The following is a 17,275-nucleotide window of genomic DNA, read 5'->3' on the forward strand; positions in this document are numbered from 1 at the left end:
TTTAAAATTCCAGGAAAGAAGTAGTTTCCAAGATATGAAAAATGCACTCACTTGATGACCACCTTTTTTTTTGGAGGGGGGGGGGGAGGAGGCTGCCGGTTTATGTTTTTGTTCTTTTTTTGGAGGCAGGTGTATAGTTTTAACAGGCGCTTCTGCAGTTAAATTAACCGGTATGGAAAAACACGCCGACATTAAACGAGCAGAACTGTTTAATATTTCACAAAAATTCTGTTAACATTTGGTGGGGGGCGGTGGAGGGGCAGGGAGTGTTGTGCCCCCCCTCAATCTAAACAGAATTTTTGTGAAATATAAAACAGTTCTTCTGCTCAGTTATTGTCTGTGTGTTACTTACGTTAAAACGGTTAATTAACCTGCAGGAGCATCTGTTGAAAACTATACAAGTTCTATAATTGAATACCTCCCCCCCCTCTAAAAAAAGAATGAAAAACATAAACTGGCAAAAGGTGGCCATAAAGTGGGTGCTCATTTTATGGTAAATTATTATAGAAAAGTGATCCCCTGGTTTATGAAACTAACATTTCTTCATATCTTGGAAACTACTTGTTTGCCGTAATTATAAACGTTTTTTTTTTTTCATTTTCAGGCCCACCGAAACCCTGTAAAAGTAGGAATTTTAAAGGATTTTTCAAGGGTGGAAAGATTCTTCATATTTACCTAATTACTCAATACTCGAAATCGTGAATACATTGGTTCTTCGCCGCCATCTTTGTTATTAAGAATTACTCAACACTCGAGATTGTGACTACGTTGGTTCTTCGCTGATTTGATTTACTACCGCCATCTTTGTTCAACATAATGGCTATACACTTAACACTAATAATTAATTCTTGAAATTTTTACTAATAAGTTAAATAGTATATTTTTTATTCATGATGTAAAATACTGTTACAATTAATCCGAATTGGAAATAATAAAAAAAAAAATTCAAACTTTTTGGTGTATAGGAATTGGCATTGTAATTGAAAAAAATTGTGCACCTATTTCTGATGCCAAAAATGATTCTTTTCATTTTTATTTTTTAGTTTGTTTTTGTTTAAAATGCTATTTTATATTGTTGGTACTGATTTTAAACTACCAAACACAATTAAAATCTATATATCACTTCCACAAGTGTATTTTTACATTTGTGAAAGCATATGCACATATTACATGAGTTTTTGCAGATATCTGAAAAATAATTAAATAAATAAAGATTAAAAAAAAAAAAATACTCTATACAAAAAGTATTTAGATTTTTAAAATAATCAAAATCTGTAATTGTATCGGAATTAGTCATATTGCTTAAAAATAATGACCTAATGAGAAATGAACTTTTTACTTATTGTTGAAAAGCTGTATTGCAAATTATTAACATCGTTCCTTAACTTTTGTCCAGTACCTTATTTCCTTCATTGCATCTAATCTTTATATCAAAAAATACTATTATGTACAATCTGATAACTTTGTATACCATTTATGCATTATTAATATTATTTAAGATTTAATTGTTAATTATGTATTACTTTTTAAGTAATACATATGTCTTTGCTGTTTCTATTCCTTATATTATGGCTGCTACTGTACATGTATACACACACACACACACACACACACACACACACACACACACACACACACACACACATCTCAAGTTCCTAAAATATTTGCTATTTATTTCTGGTGTTACAAAAATAAAATCTGAGAATTTTCATGAATGGAAATTTGATTAGAACATTTCTTTAAGAATGAATTCCATTCCTGATCCCGGAAATTTTGAGATGAAGAATTATAATATGCATTAGCACCTCACACAGTAATCTCAGGCCTTACTAAACCAAAAAAAAAAAAAAAAGTAAAAATGAAACGACCTTAAGACAAAATTACTCTATTTTTCATTAACACGGTCTTCATTCTAGGATGATACACTGATTCCACCACTTCTAACAATTTAATGCTTTTTTTTTTTCAAGAATGATTTGTTTTTGGTTTCAAAATTCAACTCAGTTTCTGATATCACTTCTTCATTGGAGCTAAATGTCTCTCTTTCTCCCTCTATCTCTCTCTTGAGTATTCCTTTAAATTCTGCAAACAACTGACCCAGATCTTAGAAGCAAGTCGGAATGGTGGATATAATTTCATAATAAAAACATTTTTTTTAATATGATTTAAAAAATGTTTTTATTATTTAGTACTTTATGCTATTGCATTTTTTAAATACAATAACTATTTCATTAATATACTTACAAAGTTGCTCTGGAATGAATAGATACTCCTGTATACTCCTATTCCTAGCCCTGAACCCCATATTACTATTTTTATTATTTTAAAATTATTTTTATTTTTTGTCTTGTCTCAAACTTGAGTTTAAACGTTTCATGAAGGACTTCCAACTTTTCCCACTTGTTGCCATTTTGTTTGTGCCATCTACCAGGATCAGGTCATCATCAACTTATCCCCTCCATGTCTTTAGTGACCTACCACATTAATTTGGGCCGTCAACATCAATATGGGATAGACTTTAGAGCATTTTGAACGAATGATGATAGGCGATGTGGCCATGCCAGTTGAGATGTTATTTGCAGCATACTCTCTCATGGAGGCTGGTAATTCTCACCATCTAATGCGTTGTAGTCAGTATCTTATTGTTCTGACATTTTGCTGTTGACCATGTTTTGCAACCACGCAAATTGGATGTGTGTGCTGTATGCTGCCGTTCTCACGTACAATGAAATCCCTGCATTTTGCAAAAATGTTGACAGCTGCCAAAAGAGTATCCGTGTGATGGATATGCGTCATCTTATAAAGTAAAATCTTATCTTTGCTGATTATTGGTGTCCAACACAAAAACAGATCTTACAATATTATTGTTAAAAAAATCTAATATAAAATTTAATGATGTGATTAGATTCATCATAAAATTTTACTTGAGTAGTTTGATCATATAGAACCTGGTTTTCAGTTGTGTCCTAGGACAGACAGACAGACAGATGCTGAAAATATGATATAGATTTTAAACTTTTCTAAAATCTATAATTGACAGTGTTATTTTGATTAACATACTTCAAGTAACTGTACGATTTATTTTTAGACATTTGCAAGATCATTGCAGTATTCATGCAAGTGTGTACGCATATTAGCACATGATTTTCAACTCGCCCATTCGTCACTCAACGTGTACAAAGATAGATTAATGAAAATAGAAAGCTTAATCAGAAACTCACTATTTTAATTATAGCATCTTTATGAATGCAAATATTTGCTATTTATAATTCATCTCTATTAGATTTTTCAACATTCTTTTGTGGCATTTAGCACACGTAAGCATAGTTTTAGCTGAGAAAGAATACTTTTTTTTTCTTCAAACTGGCGAATATTGATTAAAAGTAAAAAATAATTTGTTGTTTTGACCATAGGCATCTATTATAAAGGCCAATAATGGGTACTACCAGATCAGGCTGTCTGAAGATACTGACTTCCTGACCTAAAATGCACCAAACATTGATGTTGTTGTTTTTTTTCTTTCCCCTTTGCAAAATTCAATCATGTTCTGTCGGGTCAAAAACAAAAACAATTTTCCTTTACAAAATATAAAATATTTTTAAAAAAATTACTGGATTTGGCATTAAATAATCCAAAAAGGATTGATATGCTGTAATATAACCAAACCAAACTCTGTGAATTCAAAAATATAAATGAACTTAAAGCATGATTTTTTCCCAAAATTACTGGATTCTGCATTAAATAACCTGAAAAAGGTTGATATATCTCATCAACACTTATTCATGGTTAAAGAACGAAATCCTGTGGCAAGTGAATACCCAAGGATGATGGGACCATCACACAATGGTTAAAAGGCATTGATTAACCATTAGTTCTAACTGACAATCTTTTGGCAGTTGAAGGTTCAGTTCTTACTACAGGCATTAATAATAATAATAATAATAATAATAATAATAATAATATAACGTAAATTAACATTTTTATCCAATCAGAGTTAATGAAATGATAACAATCTATATCTGTGGATTAAATAAATGGTTTTAAATTCCGTATGGATTCCTGAATTTGATATGAAGATTCCTAAGTTCAAAAAGATGCACCTTAAGAAGGTCAGAGGTTACATTGGCCAAAATGTTGTGAAAATAACAACCGAGATGAGAATGGTAGTTTGAGTAATCCAAACTAATGATCAAATAATTAAATTTGACCACATGCACTAAAAAGAAAAACAACAGAAATTAATTTACTACTTCTTCGGTGCCAGACCAATATGAGGCATCAAAAATACTCTGAAAGAATTTTTCCTTAGTTTAAACTCAGACAAACAAAAATAATTTTAATGCTATAAAGATATTTATTTTCTGTGATACCGAGTGTGAGTGGTTATATCATTTTAAACAAAGGTGGTATTCTACAGACATAAGTTAGTTTTCTGTGGCTTTTTTTCTCTATGTTTAGTTTTTTTTTTACTTACTGTAAATTACTTTCATCTTTTAATTATTTCTTTTGTTTTTCTCAACAGCTAATTAAAATGTGGGAGTACATTAAAAACGGTCGTTTGTAGCTGCAAATGCAATTCCTATCATGTGATCAACATCTAAATGGTAAGATTATTTGTTTTTCTTTTTGTTACTGTGTACCATATTAAAACGCTTACATTTGTACCATATTTTCTTGAATGCAACATAACCCCACATTTTTTAAACTAAAACAAACAAAAAAAGGAAAGAATAAATTATTAGATGTGTCAGCACATCTTTGAAGGCATTCTTTCCCATAATTTAGTTTAGGCTTTTGTATTCAAATTTGTTTTTAGTAAATCTTATTTGTAAATTGCTATGTTGATTGTCATAATAAGGCAGGTCGATTGTAAGCTTTTCTTTTTTTATATTGTTATGAGGTAAGTTGATCTACCTATTTCTGGAATAATGGAATTACCCAGAGACTATAAATATAGTTACATTTAACATATTATTGGATAGTGATTTGTGGCAGTTATGGTCCCAGAATCATGATGTGTACATATGTAACAAATTTTTATCAATACACTTTTTGTTAACTATACCGCTGTTTGTCATGATTATTACCAGCCTCCACGGCTACAACAAATATCTAACACAGATACAAAGAAAGTTAAAGATGGGTTAGTGGTGAGTCTTAGCACAAAAAAAAAAATTGTTTTTGACCAATTAGTTTTAAAGATTGTCTCATAAGAAGCACTGGAAAAAATCCTCATTTTAAAGTATCTTTTTATTAATACAAATATGGTCAAAACTACAGAGATGGAGCTTTCGAAAATTGGTATGTTGATGTACCCAGCCTTCCCCCCCAAAATGACAGAACTCCTCTTCACTTAAACCATACATAATCCACAACACCAACTCTCAACTTTGACGTTTTCTTTTAGCTGTCAAACTCTGTCTTCTCAAATTCGTCCTTCTTAAAGCAACTATTCCCCTCATACACAAATTAATGCCACATATATAAGAAGAATCCATTTACAAACCAAAAGTTCTACTTTTTCTTTGCCTTATTCTGGCCAAACGGATGCACTGCTGCTTATGTGAAGAATTTTTACTACAATTGATTGTTACTCTAGCCTAAAATTTCTATTGAAGATACGTCAAAACTTTGAAGTTATTTAAGACAAAAAAAATTGTTGTGGCAAACAGAATTTAAGTTTGGACCTGATTAATTAAAAGATTTTATTCAAATTAAAAATAAAAATTAAGTTACTGTAGATATTCATATGCAGTAAAGATGTTTTCTGTTGTTTTTTATTATGTTTTTTTGTTTGTATGAATGTTTTTACTGTTACATAAGGGAGCAATAAATAAAACTAAGAAGGCCCCAAATTACTGCTAAAACATTCCTTCTGGTTTAACCTTCCGAGGGAATGGGGTTCAGAGGTAGGTATTACCAACTCTAATTAAGCTACTACAAGTTTAATTTATCAACTGCTTTTATAGCTAAAAGTTTGAAGGGAAAACAAAAGTTTTTTAGTTTAAATGTTGATTAGCAGGACCTGTGGAAATTCCACGGTTACTATCGTCATCTATCTGTATGATTTACTGTTATGATAATATTTCTCTTGATTAAAAAATTAACATAATAGCATAAAAAACGCTAACTAAATTTTTTTTTTTTAAACTGTGACCTGTTTTTTTTTTTAATATCTGGTATTAGTTTTAAGTAATTTATTCAAAGTACTCACTGCTAAGGCAGTAGTTTTTATAATGTCAATACTCAAGTTTGAATCTTATGTAAGTTAAAAGGACTTTTTTTTAAAACTAGATTTTATAAATTTAAAGAAATTAACAGAATATAAAAATGTATGAATATATATTTTTAAAACCACAAGCAAATTTTTATAGACATACAGAACTAATTATTTTTGCTTAAAATTATGATTTTTATTGTTTTTTTCAATAAAAATAATTCTTTCATCACATTTATTTACTCTCTTATCCAAATACTAAATGACATTTTTTTAACAAAACTTCACAAATATTTTTCTTTATATTACTTATAAAGTGGTTAAAATTAGGTAATGATGGAAATTGACATACCCAGGTACTGTACTAACTTAAAATTTAATTTAAATTTGAAAGAATTAAATGTGCATTAAGAATTGTGTTAAAATAAAATGAAAAAATTGGTTAAGTCTGCGGGATGAGACAATGTGATTTTAGAACAATTCATTTCTAAAAAGAGGTAAAGTCTAAATTTTTGACATTCCAAGAATTCAGCTAATACTCGGTCACTTTATGCCTGGCCATGCCATTAAAAAAATGTTTGTGAAAAGTGACAAGATAAAAAGACATGTAAGCATTCTTTCATTCAATGAAAACTATTTTATTGATCAAACAGTGAACAAAAAAACAAAACATGAGGGTGTTTTTGGAACTCGGCTAAAAGTTTTTGTTTTATCTTGAGAAATTCTTTTTATGTGGGTCTTTGAATAATTAATGAATGAAACAATTTCTTGAGTTAATGAGGTTTGTCCTTACATTCTGGACAAGTTTTGCAATTAACAATACAAAAAATTGTGAAGGGATGGAGAAACAATTAAGACAACTTCAGTAATTTGTTCAAGATTTAATGCCTTTGAAAAAGTTATTCTTTGATTCTAGATTAGCAGGGCTATCCGGTGTTGTCTGGGGTCATGAATAAGAAAATAAGAGTTAAATGTGTGTATAGCATCTTTTAAGACTTTCTCTCACGTGCATCTCCCCCTCTCTCTTTCTCATATGAAAGAAAGGAATATTATCAGTATTAAAAAAAATTTTTTTTGCTATAACCATACTAAATCAGACTATGCAAGTTTTGTAAGTGTATCTTTGGTGGTTTCTGATTTTAACTAGACACAAACAGAAATATGACTTTCCTTTATATGATAGAAGATAAAAAAATAATCGTTTGTACCTAATTAATTTTGAATCACTCTTAAGGATTTTGATTTAACCGTGTCAGATTTTTCCAGCCACCTCGCCTTTTATATGAACTTCACTTGAACAGTAAAGAAAAAATATCTTTTGACAACAAGCAATGTCTATATAACATGGTGTATTTCTCATATCAATGTACAAGGGTCATTCCAAAAGTAAAGCCTATTGTTTTAACTAAAAAAATTGAAGAGTTGCGAAGACTAGAATAGTACCATTAAAACGATCAACCTTTTGGGCTTCATATTTTATTTTTCTACATAGTCACCACCATTCTCAGTGCACTTTTGCCAGGAATTCAATAAAGAATCTCTGCTTCTGATGCATGTCCATGATAGGGGTTGCTTTCTTGAAATCTCACAGTGTCAATATCTACAACTTTCAAGTCATGAATGCATAAGTTTAGTCATCATAACAATGCAATTTGCAATCCTGTCTGATCCATTCAGGTGAAATAAACAATAGGAGGCATTACTTTTGGAATGCTCCTCATGAGTTTTATCATTACACTTTCTGCGACAGCAACACACTGAAGGCATGGAAATAGCCCAAAGATGACTATAATCAAACTTTAAAAAAATCTTAGTTTTTCAAAAACTACAAAGAATTTCCAGATCAACAGCAAAAAAAAAAAAAAAAAAAAAAAAAATCAAATTAAAAGCTCAACGTGGTGAAAAATGACTTTTGAAGTTGAGCGATTATATGAATTACGGGATGACAGTAATTATATAGAAGCTAAAAATTCCCCCAAATTATTAAGGACTAAAATAAATGATAAAAATAAGTTTACATGACCAAATTTCTTCTGAACTAACCATAATTGTATCTAATTTACTAAATCTAATCATATAATACACCTTAGAACTTTTGAATAAAAAGAATTAGTTTTTCAAACAAATGTTTTTGTGATTTCATAGAAATTTAGCCTAAAATTCATAGTTTTTGTAGCCAAAATTCAACATATAATGTTGAAAATCTCAAAATTTCACAAGCCAGATTTGCGAAAATATATATTTCTGAAAAATATAGGCATAAATGCATTAGAAAATTTGTAAGTTATCAAATCTATCTTGTGGAAATTAGATAAAAAATGAAATTTACACTTAGGCATGCTTTAAGAAATACTAATCTGAGCCGTATGCCAGGCAACATCTACAGTTAACATTTTATTATGTATTTTGAGTTATAATCAAGTTTTAAGACTAAAAATTCTCATGGGAAAATGTTTTGACCTGAGAAATCCAAAAATGACATCAGAATTATCCTAAATTCAATACTTTTAATATATAAAACTACAAATCACAAGAACTGTCGCTGATTTACACTTCCTGTTCGAGAATGTGGTTGATGATGATGTGGTCGTCAAACATCGAAACAACTAGGCTACACAAAAAGGTTTGACGAACAAGCCAATACCGAACCATGAAGTTTTCTCAGTTTAAGTTCTTCATGCACTGCTTTGAATATTTAATCATTATATGAAGATAGCAGTGCGTCTGAAGGCGGACGTGTTTGAATGGATAATCAGATGCCTTCCGCTATCATCAATTCCTTGTGGCTGCCAAAAAGGAAATTCAATAGAAACTGGAGGAGGTGTTAGGCGAGAGATGGGATTTCCTAAATGGTAAAGGAGGGAGTTCAACAACTGGCAACATAGCCCCATGCATCTTGCATCAAGATGGCAAAAACATCGTCATTCAGATGTTACCTGATAGTTTTCAAAATGTCATGACACAGATTGGACAGTATCTCTCTGTCATCTTTCAGTTGTTTTCGTCGTCAGAGAGCATAAGTTTGCACTATTCTTTACTTATTGTACTTAGAAAGTTTCCCCACTATATGGAAAATAAATTACCTCAGCCAGTCAATTTCATGTCGATTAGTGTTCCTCCCACTCTGCACAAACTTCTTACCCATTCTTGGGAACTTATTGAAAAGAACGATGGCCGTGGGTTGAATCTGGTTTGGAAACTAACAACAAAATTCTTCATTCCATCCGCCTCAAGTGGGCAATTTGGAAGACGTTATCAACCGTTATCAATCATAGGTTCAGATGCCAAAGTTAATCACATCCGACTGCAAACTCAACCGTTCTGCAAACATTGCAGTATGGACATTAGACGTGGTACTGCAAGAAAGCCCACTAAGTCTTTGGGCCTCTGAGCAATGACAATGCTTTGTTTGAGAAACTTTGTTGTTGAGGTGTTTGTGTATGTTGTCTTACTAGTTGAACATGGTTTATTTTATTAAGAAAGTAATGGTAATAATTGAACAAGTCAGTTTTTGCTGTAATGCAATACCCTTCCAAAGAACTCTCAAAACCTATAAAAAACATGTTTCCAGTCCGTTATACCCAAATATGGTAATTTAAACCCAGACCCCTCAAAAATTAAAATTTTTGACAAATTTGTTTTAGGACTGTAATCAGCTTAGTAATATGCTTCCAACAAGCCCTTGTTACGAGGGAGCATTTCTATAAAATAATAATAATAAATCAATAAAACCGTTTAAAATGTGTGCTATCGTATTCTAGGCACCCCTAATGATCAAACCTCAAAAGTGTTAATTCACAAGATAGTTTAAAGGCCAGAGAATAGTTAGAAAGAGTAGAAGGTTTTAGAAGTATCTGGAAAGTCCCAGAGGGTTCAGCAATAATCTAGAATGGGTTAAGATGTCATATAAATAAAAGCGGAGAGGGAAACAAACCAGTTATCAACTTGGTCCCGTCAAGATAACTCTGGTCTATGATTCACGGATACGTCCAGCCGAAAGAATCCAAACCAAAAAGAAAAAAAATTACATCCCTCCAACACACGGAAAGTTGTAGAAAAAGCCCTCTGGACTAGTGATAAATACAATTTTGAAATAATTTCATTGACCAAACTTTTAAAAGAAAAAAACCAAAAGGAATTTTTATAGTCATTGAATTTCGTTGTTAATAGAGTGAATAATCACTAGAAGACTGGCCTGTAGCCGTTCTTAATTTGGAATACCTCCATTACCCTCGTAGCTCTCCACCTCCTCGTTCTAGTTGTCGACCTCGAGTTTCAACAAACCGTATTTTAATTTGTGATAGATAGTAGTAATCCAAAATAACTGTATTTTTGTTAACTGACCTTTTTTTTTTTTTTTTTTTTTTTATTGTTGTAAATATTTGTGAATCACCTTATTTGTTTATTTTGTTATTGTTGAAAATAAAAGAAAATATCATTTTCCGAAAACCATATTTCATATCGTCCATATTTTTAATTGTTTCACTATTTAAACGTAACACTCTCAACAATGATCAGGGGATAATTTTATGCCAAAATTTTCTCCCAAAACATGTTTTCAGCTTGTTATGCCGAAGTATACTAATTTAGACCCAGGCCCCTCAAAAATCAAAATTGACAAATTCTTTTAGGGCTGTAATCAGCTTAGTAATACGCTTCCAATGAGCCCTCAACCATGATCAGGGGATCATTGTAACCAAAGATATTGGCATTTTTCCAATATTTCACCCTCTCAGCCCACTGTGCAACAGCAATTGGAGATTTCCTCAAAGAATGGGCGCTAACATCTGATTATATTTCGAGTAGTATTAAGAACTTCCCTATCAAACACTAAACAGCTGGTATACTAGATAAAGATACAGCTTGTCAGCATCACTTTTGATGCAGCAGTGGTAGAATAGTAGTAGCTCAATAAGATGAGAAAAAGGAAAATCTGTTACTGGCATGTCAAGCCTCTGCTTTTCTTTCTCTTACTCATTTTGTTTCATTCTTTTCATTTTCTTCACTTTGTGTTCTCTTAGCTTACATAAAAGTAGAAAGGGGAATTCCATACACCAGATCACTTGACTAATTTGGAATTAAAACATAATCTACTTTTCTATTAAGCATTATGCATTGAAATAAATCTAAGATCCGTTTAGCTTAGATGCAACAAACATCATCATTGCAAACAAAAAGTTATAACTTAAGGATATGCAAGCATTAAATGATAAGATGTGAACCAGCATCATCTCATTACAATATGGACCCACTGATAGTTAGACGCGCGCATGTTAACATTGTAACATTACAGCATCAAAATATGCATACCCTATGTACATGTTGGAACTTACACAGCAATAAACATTATCTTGTACTGTCTACCAAGTATCAGCCTCTGTCACATCACGGCAGAATTGCATCTTTATGCTTGTTTTATAAGTATTTCCACAGATTAGATTCCGAAAATAATCTGACCCACTCAACTAGTTGCTAAATCCTATTCTTTGACTGTTTTCTTAAATGCCAGAAGATTTTTTACTCCCACAGCTTCTCTCTTCTGACTACTTTTGGAATTTCCTTTCTGCACTGTACCAACATGCAGAAATTTAAATGTAATGTGAACAAACATATTGCTGCCTTACTCCTTATTCAGGTTTTCCTGCTATAAATCTGATCCCTAATACAGTAATATTTTATGCTTCAATGGCAATATGACTGGTTTAGGGTGAATAAAAATGGAAAAGTAAATAAAAAAATAATATAAGGGAAATATGTAGATTATCAGTTTTATTGTTTTGTTCCTCACACTGATGCTCTGTTCTTTCAACTGAAACATTCTTTAGAACACAATCAGTTCCACTCAATAGTCATTTTGGTCATTTTTCCAAGACTTCGCAATCGTGTTGTTAATCCAAGTAGGTAATGTCGATTCCAAGAAATTTCACAAGTCCCTCGTTACTGGAAAATATTTTGCACATTTGAATTTAAAACTTGGTTAGAATGATGATTTCTTTCAGTTGTCTTTACTGAATGCTCCAGGGTCATGAGGAAAGCCCTTGTGATATTTAATGACCACACTCCACATTAAGTTTGACTTTGTAACACATCTAGTCCTCATGGGGAGCAGGTAAATTTCAGTTGGGAGTAGGAGAACCTACTTAAACATAATACTTAAAAAAAAAAAATTACTTCATTTACAAATACTATTTATTCCTACCAAATATTACCTTCCTTTCAATGTGTGTAGACAATTATTTACCTCCTTTCCCTTTAAAAAATAAAAATAAAATTGCTATCTTTACTTGAGTGTGTTACTGCACGGTTTCTCTTTGGTAATTACAAAATAATACAAATGTGTATATGTTCATTATTACTTGTAAGTTTAATACAATCAATATTTATAGCTAATTAAAAAGTGAGTAAAAATACTTATATCGATTTTAGAGGTGGAAGCATGAGTTTTTATTTTATTTTTTATTTTTCCTAGGCAACACTCGTACTATATATATATGTATATATATATTGATTTTATAAAAAAAAAACAAAAAAAACTAGCAATGTTACCCTAGACAAAAGTGTAACATATTAAAACTTTTCTGTTTACCTCTCTGTATCCATTTCTGTTTTTGTTTCCCCCACCCCACCCCATTTTCCCTTCTCTTTCCCCAATCCCATCTTTCTTCTCCATCCAGCCCATTCCTCTCTAGCTAGGCACACACATACAGCTCTCGGTTGTATATAGATTCCTCAAGTAATAAGTTAGTATTTTCTTTTCAAATTAGTGCATAATAACACTTAAAAACCTTCCTGATGAGAGAATGAATAAATTCCCTAAAGTCTAGATAATATTCAACCAGTGCAACACTGATCAAGAAAATACCAACTTTGTGGGTATTTGTTTTATAATTTTTTACTTTTGGCCACACTCATATACACATAGACAACTGCCCTTATGAGCTTGTGTTTCAGTTTTATGACTTCAGTTTTCTTTTTTATTTGTTTTTAATGAATAAAATGTAAAGAATTTGGTTAAAAAACAAAAAATCAATTAAAAAAATGAGTTGTATTATGTAACCTAAAAACTTGACTCCCATTCAGAGTTCTACAGCAATGTTTTTTGTTGCTCACAGGTTGCATTTAGTTTGTTGGTTTATGGACTACCAACTCTTATTGGATTATTTAATATCCTGAGACAATATCTATTGTGAATTGGAGGTGGGGTGAGGAATGAGCTGAGAGTTTTAAAACCAACTCAGAAATTACCTCTCTCAACGACCTATGTGTCCTATTCATGTCTCATATAACCTCTGTCACTTGATCTTCAGGTGACAAAATTATTTTGTTTTTTAAATTGATTAGATTATCAACAACTATGTCTGTTAAATGTTTTCTGGAAATAAATCTGATTTATGTACTGCTAAACAGTTGATCACTTTTTTTTTTCCTAATAAAGCTATCAGAAAAGCTGTACAATGCCATTTAATACACACGACACATCATGAATTAACCGCAGGGAGAATCTAGTTGACAAAATAACAAATTATATTACATAGAAAAATGCGAGCATGAAAAGTAATATGGTTAAGATTAAGCTTAGAAAAGTAAAAGGACTAGTTGTTAAAACTGGAAAAGAAAAGGACAAGATATTTTAGTTAAAAATATAAATTTATAACTTAAAATATTGCAGCATTAAGGATTTATGTATAATGTTAAATTAAATTAAAAAAGAAAATTGCTGTAACGTTGTAAGTCATAAACTTATATTTTTTACTAGAATATCTTTTTTTTTTTTCTAGTTTTAACAACTAGTCCTTTTACTTTTCTAAGTTTAATCTTAATCATATTACTTTTCGTGCTCACATTTTTCTATGTAATCCATGATTTTTCCAGGCTTTGCTTTGAAATAATTATTTTTTTGTTCAATATCATACGCATTGTCAACAATCCATACAAAAATTATTACCAACTTCTTAAATTGACTAATTAAAAAAAAATCAAATAAGACATAATTAAGTAAACAAACAGAAAGAAGGGACAAAAAAAAAAAGAGAGAAGCAGAATTAACGGGTGACGTCATAAGCGAAAGATTATCAGCCCTAGCACAGCAAAGAGCATCACTTTTGTTAACTCTTTCTATATATAACCCAAATAAGATAGCATGTAATCAACATTCTCGCTATGATTTATGAAGGTGTTGGTAACGAAAAAGTTGCTATGGTAACCAACAGACAATCAGAAGAAACTGTCTCATGTTCCTGAAGACTTTTGAACACCAGTAATTTTATAACTTTTGTTTTAATGAACGAAAATTGAAAAATTTAATTCAAAATATAGCTGAGAAGGTGACCTATGAACTGTAAAAATTGTTTGAACTTTGGTTAAAAAATGAGTGAGCGGTGAAGCTTTAAAGCAGTTCTAAATGAGTAAAACCGTGGCTACTCTCGGTGGCCGTGGTAAAACTAACACTTAACCATATATTCAAACACGGTAGTGTTTGAATAACATCCAAGCTCCCAATGAAAGAAAACAAAAATAAGGAAAGAAATATTTCTGATTAAACTTTATATATCCAAATCGTCCTCAATTTACTTAAAAACTAATTTTACATGCCAAACATTGCCCAGGGCTTTTTTACTTTCATTGTTGCTTTGCTTAGATAAATTATACTTTTTTGTTGTTTTTTTATTAACACTAAATTATTTGTTTTTAAATATATTTTAAAAGTTAAATTTATGTATTATAGTATCATTTTTGTTTTTGTTTTATTAAATTATTAATGAAACCAAATTGTTATAAAACTATATTTTAATCTATATTTATAAAATTATAGGATGCAAATAGCTTTCTAAATTTTCAATCTTTTAAAACAAGGATTTGCTAATAATTTTAAAGCAAGTTTTAATGACTTTCTATTCGACAGTTTAAATGCTTCCAAATTTCTTACGTATTTTAAAGAGTGACAAAGTAATTTTTTCAGCTGTTAACAAAAGATATGAAGAAATGGCAATGCATGCTAATGGGTTTAAATTTTGTAATTACTTTTAAATAAGATTTTTAAAAATTGTTTTTATATTTCATTTTGGATTTCAATAAATATTCAATTAATAAATTAAAAAAAAAAAAAAGATTAATTAAGTACTTATAGTCACGAGAAAAAGAAATACAGACAGATGTTATTTTCTAATTTTATTACTACGAAGATAACCCATCCCTTTACCTTATTTTTCCAGTCCTTAATTTACAATAAATGTCAATTACCACATATAACTGAAACACTTCCTCGGCACCCGCAACAATTGTAACGAAAGCCATTTAAAATATTACCAAATAAACAATATGAATAACTTTTTTCAAGAGACTGAGATTTTAAAACAGGATCAAGGTGTTATCAAGGTGTTGTATCCTCTATCTCAGGAGAAGTCCATCTCGACTGAGACAATTTTAATTTTTGTTGCAATCCAAAGTGCATCTTGCATTAAAAGCTGAACTTGTGTTTAACTCTACCCTCGTTTGGAGGCAAGTAAATAGGGGCTATTTTTCACTCAAAAAGTTAAGCATTTTTACCCATGTGAATATGGAAAATATTTGTTAATAAAACTAGAATAGGTCAGTGAAAACACATCAAGTAAGAAAACAATAAAAACAATTTTTTTAATGTAAATCGCTCCAGACTAGGCATAAAGCCACTTGATGTAAACAACTAAAAATACTACTTCAAGTTAAAGAAACTTGCCAACGATAAATGTTAAGTAGAATAGATACTGACCCAGAAAACAGCAATTCTTTCCTCTTTGTCAGAAACATCGCTCCTGGAATGTGAGGACTAAAGCGAAGTGATAGTTACATTGCTACCGATAGTAAACCCAAGATCCATTTTTCTACTCTCCTTATTAATAATTAAGAGATTTCATTTTGCAAAGATATATGCAAATTAGTTAACTTTTAACAACGATGCATAGACATGAACAAGTATATGAGAAAGTTATTTTTCTTTTATCATGAAAAGGAAGTTGACATATTATTTGGATTACTGTTCTCATCTTGAGTGTTATTTTCATAAAATGTTTTCGTCGATGTAATCTCTTTTTTCAGGTGTATATTGTCAAACTTAGGAATCTGCACGGAATTTCGAATGGAACCCTTTATGATGATTTATATTATATTTATTGGTTAATTTTTTTGTATTTATTGGTTTGATGCTTAAATAGTATTTAGGTCCAACTTTGAAGATCTAACAGTATAATTTTATGCTATACTAGCTGAAGTACTCGTCTATGCTGGGTTTCTCAACTTTTCTTGAATTTATTAGCCAAGATTAGTTAAGAACACCCATTAAAGGTTACTCATCCATCTAACAAAAACTATTAAAGTATATCATGATGATTGATATAATCGGAATGTTATAGTAAAAACCAGAACACACACACACACAAAAAAACGAAACAATTATTGTAAGATTGCATAAAATATTGGAACTAAAGACACTTTTATCCACAAGGCCACTCATCTGACAAAAATACTGTATTGTTAAACCTACTTAAATGAGTTTGGTATACTGAATTTTTACCTCTTTGCATGAATCTATAATAGTTCAGTTGTCTATAATAATGAAATATAAATATAAAATCAAATTCTTATTAAAGTTAAAATAGATTGAACATTTATCAAATATTTCTTATCCATTTTAAACAAAAAAAATTCAGTTGTACCTTTTTAGAACTCTGTCAATTTTTTTTTTTTTTTTTTGTATGAGCAGATACATTTTCTTTTTCTGGAGTTTAATGTGCCACGGTTGACGCATGTACCATAGGTTGGCAATCCCTGCTCTAAATGATCCACCATTAGTTGACAGATTGTAAAACGAAGCCAAGCTAATCTTCGTGTTGAAAGCAAAATTGTTGTTTAATTGTTGTTTATTACCAATGAATAGATTCGCTTGTTCTTTCTCTCGCTGTAATGAAACTTTTGACTTAAAGCCAGTTGAATCAAATTCCAAATGCATTTTATTGATTCCACACCAATTTGCCTCCAATCTAATTTGCCAGGCAGGACTTTCTGTTGAATCGATCTTCTCAT

General features: G+C 30.6%; 1 protein-coding gene across 8 annotated transcripts in view; it reads left to right on the plus strand.

The window, feature by feature from the left end:
- The window catches only part of LOC145259902 (NEDD4-like E3 ubiquitin-protein ligase WWP2), a 225,611-nt gene that overhangs the window by 86,425 nt on the left and 121,911 nt on the right, over positions 1–17,275 (plus strand). For all 8 annotated transcript variants that reach the window (XM_080117823.1, XM_080117825.1, XM_080117829.1 and 5 more), the window contains exon 2: positions 4,523–4,604. The gene's annotated coding sequence lies outside the window, so the exon portion shown is untranslated. The remainder of the gene's footprint in view (positions 1–4,522; positions 4,605–17,275) is intronic.

This window comes from Euprymna scolopes, chromosome 35 (genome assembly GCF_053919585.1).
Source record: "Euprymna scolopes isolate OS-2025 chromosome 35, ASM5391958v1, whole genome shotgun sequence".
Lineage (NCBI taxonomy): Eukaryota > Metazoa > Mollusca > Cephalopoda > Sepiida > Sepiolidae > Euprymna > Euprymna scolopes.